The 4885-nt window shown below is 40.5% G+C and overlaps 2 long non-coding RNA genes across 3 annotated transcripts in view; one reads left to right on the top strand and one right to left on the bottom strand.

Annotated features, from left to right (window-relative positions):
* LOC108446706 overlaps positions 1 to 4848 on the bottom strand; it is a 19865-nt gene extending 15017 nt beyond the window's left edge. The window contains exons 1-3 of the long non-coding RNA XR_001861997.1: positions 4436 to 4848; positions 3314 to 3363; positions 2669 to 2773 (exon numbers count right to left, since the gene is read on the bottom strand). This is a non-coding gene — a long non-coding RNA (uncharacterized LOC108446706). The remainder of the gene's footprint in view (positions 1 to 2668; positions 2774 to 3313; positions 3364 to 4435) is intronic.
* Positions 1 to 4885, top strand: part of LOC108446708 — a 30841-nt gene that overhangs the window by 19790 nt on the left and 6166 nt on the right. The window lies entirely within an intron of this gene.

The following is a 4885-nucleotide window of genomic DNA, read 5'->3' as shown; positions in this document are numbered from 1 at the left end:
GAAAGAATCTGTACGAGAGTTTAATTTTCATTTGAAGTATTACTGTGTATTTTGATTCCTTTGTCTCAGTTCATGATATAATGGAGCATAACTGATATAACTTGGCTTGATGTGTCTCCTTGTCACACACACTGGAGCAATATCTGCAGAAACATTTGAAATTACACATTTTTACAGACATCTATTTTAAGGATCAGTAGCTTCAAACAAGCAGAGCACTTAGGCACACTTTAAAGGCTTATTTCCTGCAATCATGCATGGGTCATGGCTTAATCCTCATCAGAAAGCACACTTCGGGATCCTGATTACAGGAGGGGGCAGTGAAGGAAGGACATAGAAAAGCAAAATTAGCATAGTTTTCAAAAAGAGCTGAGAGATCTTGTACCCAACCAGCAAATCTTTGATGCTAATTTAGAAGAGAGCTGATTTTTTAGAATTCTGAAGGAGGGAACCCAAGAGGCAAAACAAAGTTGATGATTCAAAGTATCTGTGAGGAGAATGAACGTCAGTGCTCAGCAGTGTGTGACAATATGTGACACAAAGGACAGGCTTTGGAAAAGTCTGCTGTCCTGGCAGGGAACAGACAGTCTAATGGGAGAAGCTGCTAAATCCAGTATTTCTTGCTAAATTACTGAATTCCTCTAGTGCTTTTTAATATGGTTTTTAAGAAAAAGGCAGGTCTATGAATTATTTTTGAGTGAAAAATTGTAGGGTGGCTTTGCTTGACCGTGTTCTTCTGTCAAATGAGATGGGGTGTGGAAGGATCCAGGTGTTTTACCTGAGAGAGGTGGGAATCCAACAGCTTTCTGCAGCAGATAAGAACTCGATTCTGTGCCACTTTAAATAAGTTAAACAAGTAATTACCTGTGAATAAATTACTCGGGGAGAAAAATGCTAAATATAATAACACCTACATATGTTTTTTGCACTTTTTAACAGAAGGTTCATTGTGGTACACAGCTACATTCAAGAACTCCCCAGTCACACACATTTCCTGCATATACTCTGTGCAGTCACCACTTAATAGAATACTCATTTAGTGGATATTTAAAAAACTTACAACCCTTCCTTCGAGGTCTGTGAATAGACAGCAGAAATCTGTTTATTCCTTTTGAATACACCTAGCTGAAGTGTCAAATATCCAAATTTCTTAAGTAATTTAGCTCATGAAAAATGGGTATTTGACAGTCCTGGGCTGCTCTGGCTGCTCCTCCAGACTACCCAAACTGTCCCTGATTAATTCCTGGTGCAAGGTTTTGTGTCCCACGATGCCACGACTATGGCAGGGGCATTTCTGCTGCAAATCCTGTAGGAAATGCTTGAGATCATTTGTCTCAGAGCATCACTCTTGGATTTGCCTGCATTAGGCAAGGTGCAAGGCTGTGCCTGGGTGCTGTTAAGGTGCTGTGTTCTGAACTCCAGGAGTGTTGATCGAGTCTTGTCTCACTGAGCAGCCAGCAATTGTCAAGGGTGTTTAGAAGCCTTTCATAAGTGGAGAAAAAGCCAAAAAAGGCCAGGGTGCACATTTTATAGTACTGGTTTGTCAATTCCACATTCAAATATTTTGATTTTTGAGATTGAGTTTAGTCTCACTCCTGTGAAAAGCCTATTTCTCCCTACCTGTTACACTCAGGAGCACTTCTTACACTTCTGCAGATGAAAACCAACTTCCCATCCTGCAGCCTCCCACAGACATCTGCACACACATTATGTCCCATGTTTAATTGCCATTCAAAACTGTCTTATCTTGGCACAAACTTGCCTTTGGTTTATCTCTGCTCAGGATAAATGCATAGCTAATCTCATTACTGGATGCACTCAGAGCAGACAATCTCATTAATAGCCACCCTAAAGGGATTTTTATCCATGGATCAATTTCATAATTGGAACACAGCTACATAAAATATAAATATGTCCCTTCAATGGCACAGCCGTTCTCAGGCTGTTTAGTCTTGCACATATCATGAGGGAAAAAAAAAAAAAGGAAAAGAATCCAGGAAGAAAGAATGTATTTTTAAAACAGAGATTCTTCTTGGAAGCTTGTTAGGTTTTCAGATCACACCACAGGCTTACAAGCTTGATTTGTCAGGTTCACGATTGTTAGTGGATATGGGAGTTCTATCATTTTTAGCCTGGATAGTCACTAAGAACAGTTTTCCTTATTCTTAGTGGCATTGCATTGCATTCTGTATGCTGTTTGCTGTAGCATATAGAGTTCTATAATGGGAAAAACCTATCGTGTTAGCTACATATAATTTCCAAAAGCAGCAGGAGCTATACAGCTTTTAAGAATTAAATTATGTTCATTTATTCAGTGACTGCAAAATACCCTACTAAGAGTGTAATAGCTTAAAGGCTTCCTAATCAACTTTACTTCATCATTAAATAATTATGCTTTGTGTATCTAAGCTACACTTTTGTCACATCTCATGTATAGGCTAGTTAGTGAATGTGAGTCATTACCAGGGCTGAGTGAACCATTCATAATTAAACCTGAACCAAGCAAAGCTGCCTGGTTTCGAGTTGTGTGAAGCTTTCAGCATGTCTGGGCTAATTTTCCAACAAACTTCCATTCAATTATATCCAAGCCCCAGCAAGATAAAACATATATTTACTGCAGAGACCCAAACCTCAGCAAGAATTATTGTTTGGTGGATTTTGCTCTCACCCCTGTCCTTCTGTCAGGATCATTACAGCTCTGATCCAGAGGGATTAATTTTATTTCTTCCTCCCACTCTGTAGGCACATGGTGAGGATGGGCATCACTGTGGCTCTTGGAATGCAAACACAAGAAATTAGTGAGCAAGTGTTACAAAGTTTTACCTATCTGTAGCTGCAAGTCATGCAACTGTACACAAGGTTTTCCACAATCACACCACTGGGCATTGTGAGCCAGCTGGCCGAAGTGGGAGAGAAATTACTGCTATAATTCAAAAAGGGAGTAGTGATATCAGTGATAAAGATGATAATTAAAAAAAAAATAGCAAGAAGTGTACATTCATATGTGTGGCTATGAGCAGATCCCAGGTCACCCAGAAAATCAAATGTGGTGGCCCACAGTCAACTTCTGATGTTATCAGCAGCAAATCGTCCTGTCCCTGCTGGTGTGGTGGCAAACAGGCTGCCATGAAGGCAGAGGCATTTGTGGATGTGTTTTCTTGTTGCAGTCAATGTGGGGCTTTGCTGCTGCAGGGGTGAGGACAGGCTGTGCTGTGCTCACTCGAGAGGCAGGGCTCTGAATCCCCATCTCAGGAGATAAAACGGCCCCATACCAGCAGTAAGACACCCAGTTTAAATTGTGATGACACCTTACCATCAGACTGTCGTCCTCAGGGACAGGATGGAATATCTGCTGCTTGCTGTCTGCAAATCAAATCAAAACAAGAGCCACATTTCAAATCAAATCACTACCTGAAGCACACGGGAAAGATGAAAGTGTTGGGAGGACAATTGATTGATAGGGAGATATCTTTGGAGTGCACCATTCAATTGCATCATTTATATTTCATTAAGCATGAAATTATGTTTATAATTGTATTAGACAACTCTGTGAGAGATATTAGCTCATAAGCCCAGACTGAATTAAAACAATTATTAATTATTACTCAGTTTTTTCATTTTTAATGAAATTATGCTTCTGAATTCAGAGCACTAGTGAAGGTGTCTTACTTTAATTCATAAAAAGATCACTTTGACTGTTTATTGTGTAACTGAGAAAATAGGAATGGGTGTTATTTAATACAAGCACTATTTCATCCAAGGATGCACTTTGTGTAATCTATATGGAGAATGGAGATTCCCTGCTCCAAAATGGACAAATGGTCAACGGCAGGGAGATTGTGCAGCCTCAATAAAAGGGTGGCCAAGCAGTGTGCCCAGAAACCAGTGATGAGGGACCAAAAACATAGGAGAAGTTTATAAAAAAATTATAATATAAAAGAAAAAAACCCCAAACCCTGCCAAAAATTATGGGAAGCAGAAAACAATCTGCAGCCACATGAGGTGTGAGAAATTAGCAGGAAGCACCATGCAGGGAGGCAGAGGGCAGGTATCACCTGGTAGCTGGAATCTGTGTGTCTGTGCTGGGGGGGAGCCTCAAGCCCATTGCAGCACCTCCCTGCTTTGCTGTGCCTTCAGCCAGCACCACCAGGCCTCGTGATGATGTGCCATGCTGCCAAAAGTGACATAAATGGCCAGCTGGCAGCCAGCCCTTCTTGCTGGGATCATCCACAAACCCCTGTGTGGTGGAGAGGAAGTGAGGGCTTGCAGCAAAATGGGACCTTCTCTGTAGTTTGTCCAGAAATCAGAGTTGAGAGGTTTTATTTCATCTAAAATCTACCAAGATAATGGCTCCCTGTTACACTTTTCTACTTCGTCCACTGACATTAATACATATGCAAAAAAACCCCCTAGGACTTCAAAAGGCCAAACTCACCTGGTGTAAGAGCTGCAGGATGTTTCCTGAGGTGTGGCAGATGTGGATGACTTACATAAAAAAATACTCAAATCTTTACGCCAGTGTTGTGGCACACATTTCTTCAGTTCACCTTCATTTATTTTTCTGTAGCTTTCCAGCTCTCACATGTATTCTGCTAATGATTAAGCATCTCAAGCACTTCAAAACAAAGCTTTCCACCTTTAGCTATTTCTTCCCTCTGTATGAGAAGGACAGATTCTTTGCTGGCATTTATCTTCCAACGTGCTCTCTGGCACCCTGACCAAAAATATATTGAAACACGTTCCTTTTCATCTGGGAGCTTTGTAAGTGCCAGGCAACCCACTTTTTTTTATTTAAAGGCTGATTTTGGTTTTTTTTGTTGGTGGTGGTGTTTTTTTTTTTTTTTTTTTTTTTCTCCTTTTTTTCTTTTTTTTTCCCTTTGTTGTG

This window comes from Corvus brachyrhynchos, unplaced genomic scaffold (assembly GCF_000691975.1).
Source record: "Corvus brachyrhynchos isolate BGI_N302 unplaced genomic scaffold, ASM69197v1 scaffold5, whole genome shotgun sequence".
In the NCBI taxonomy this organism is placed as follows: domain Eukaryota; kingdom Metazoa; phylum Chordata; class Aves; order Passeriformes; family Corvidae; genus Corvus; species Corvus brachyrhynchos.
The sequence above is the reverse complement of the archived record's forward strand: the minus strand, read 5'-3'. Positions and strand labels throughout refer to the sequence as shown.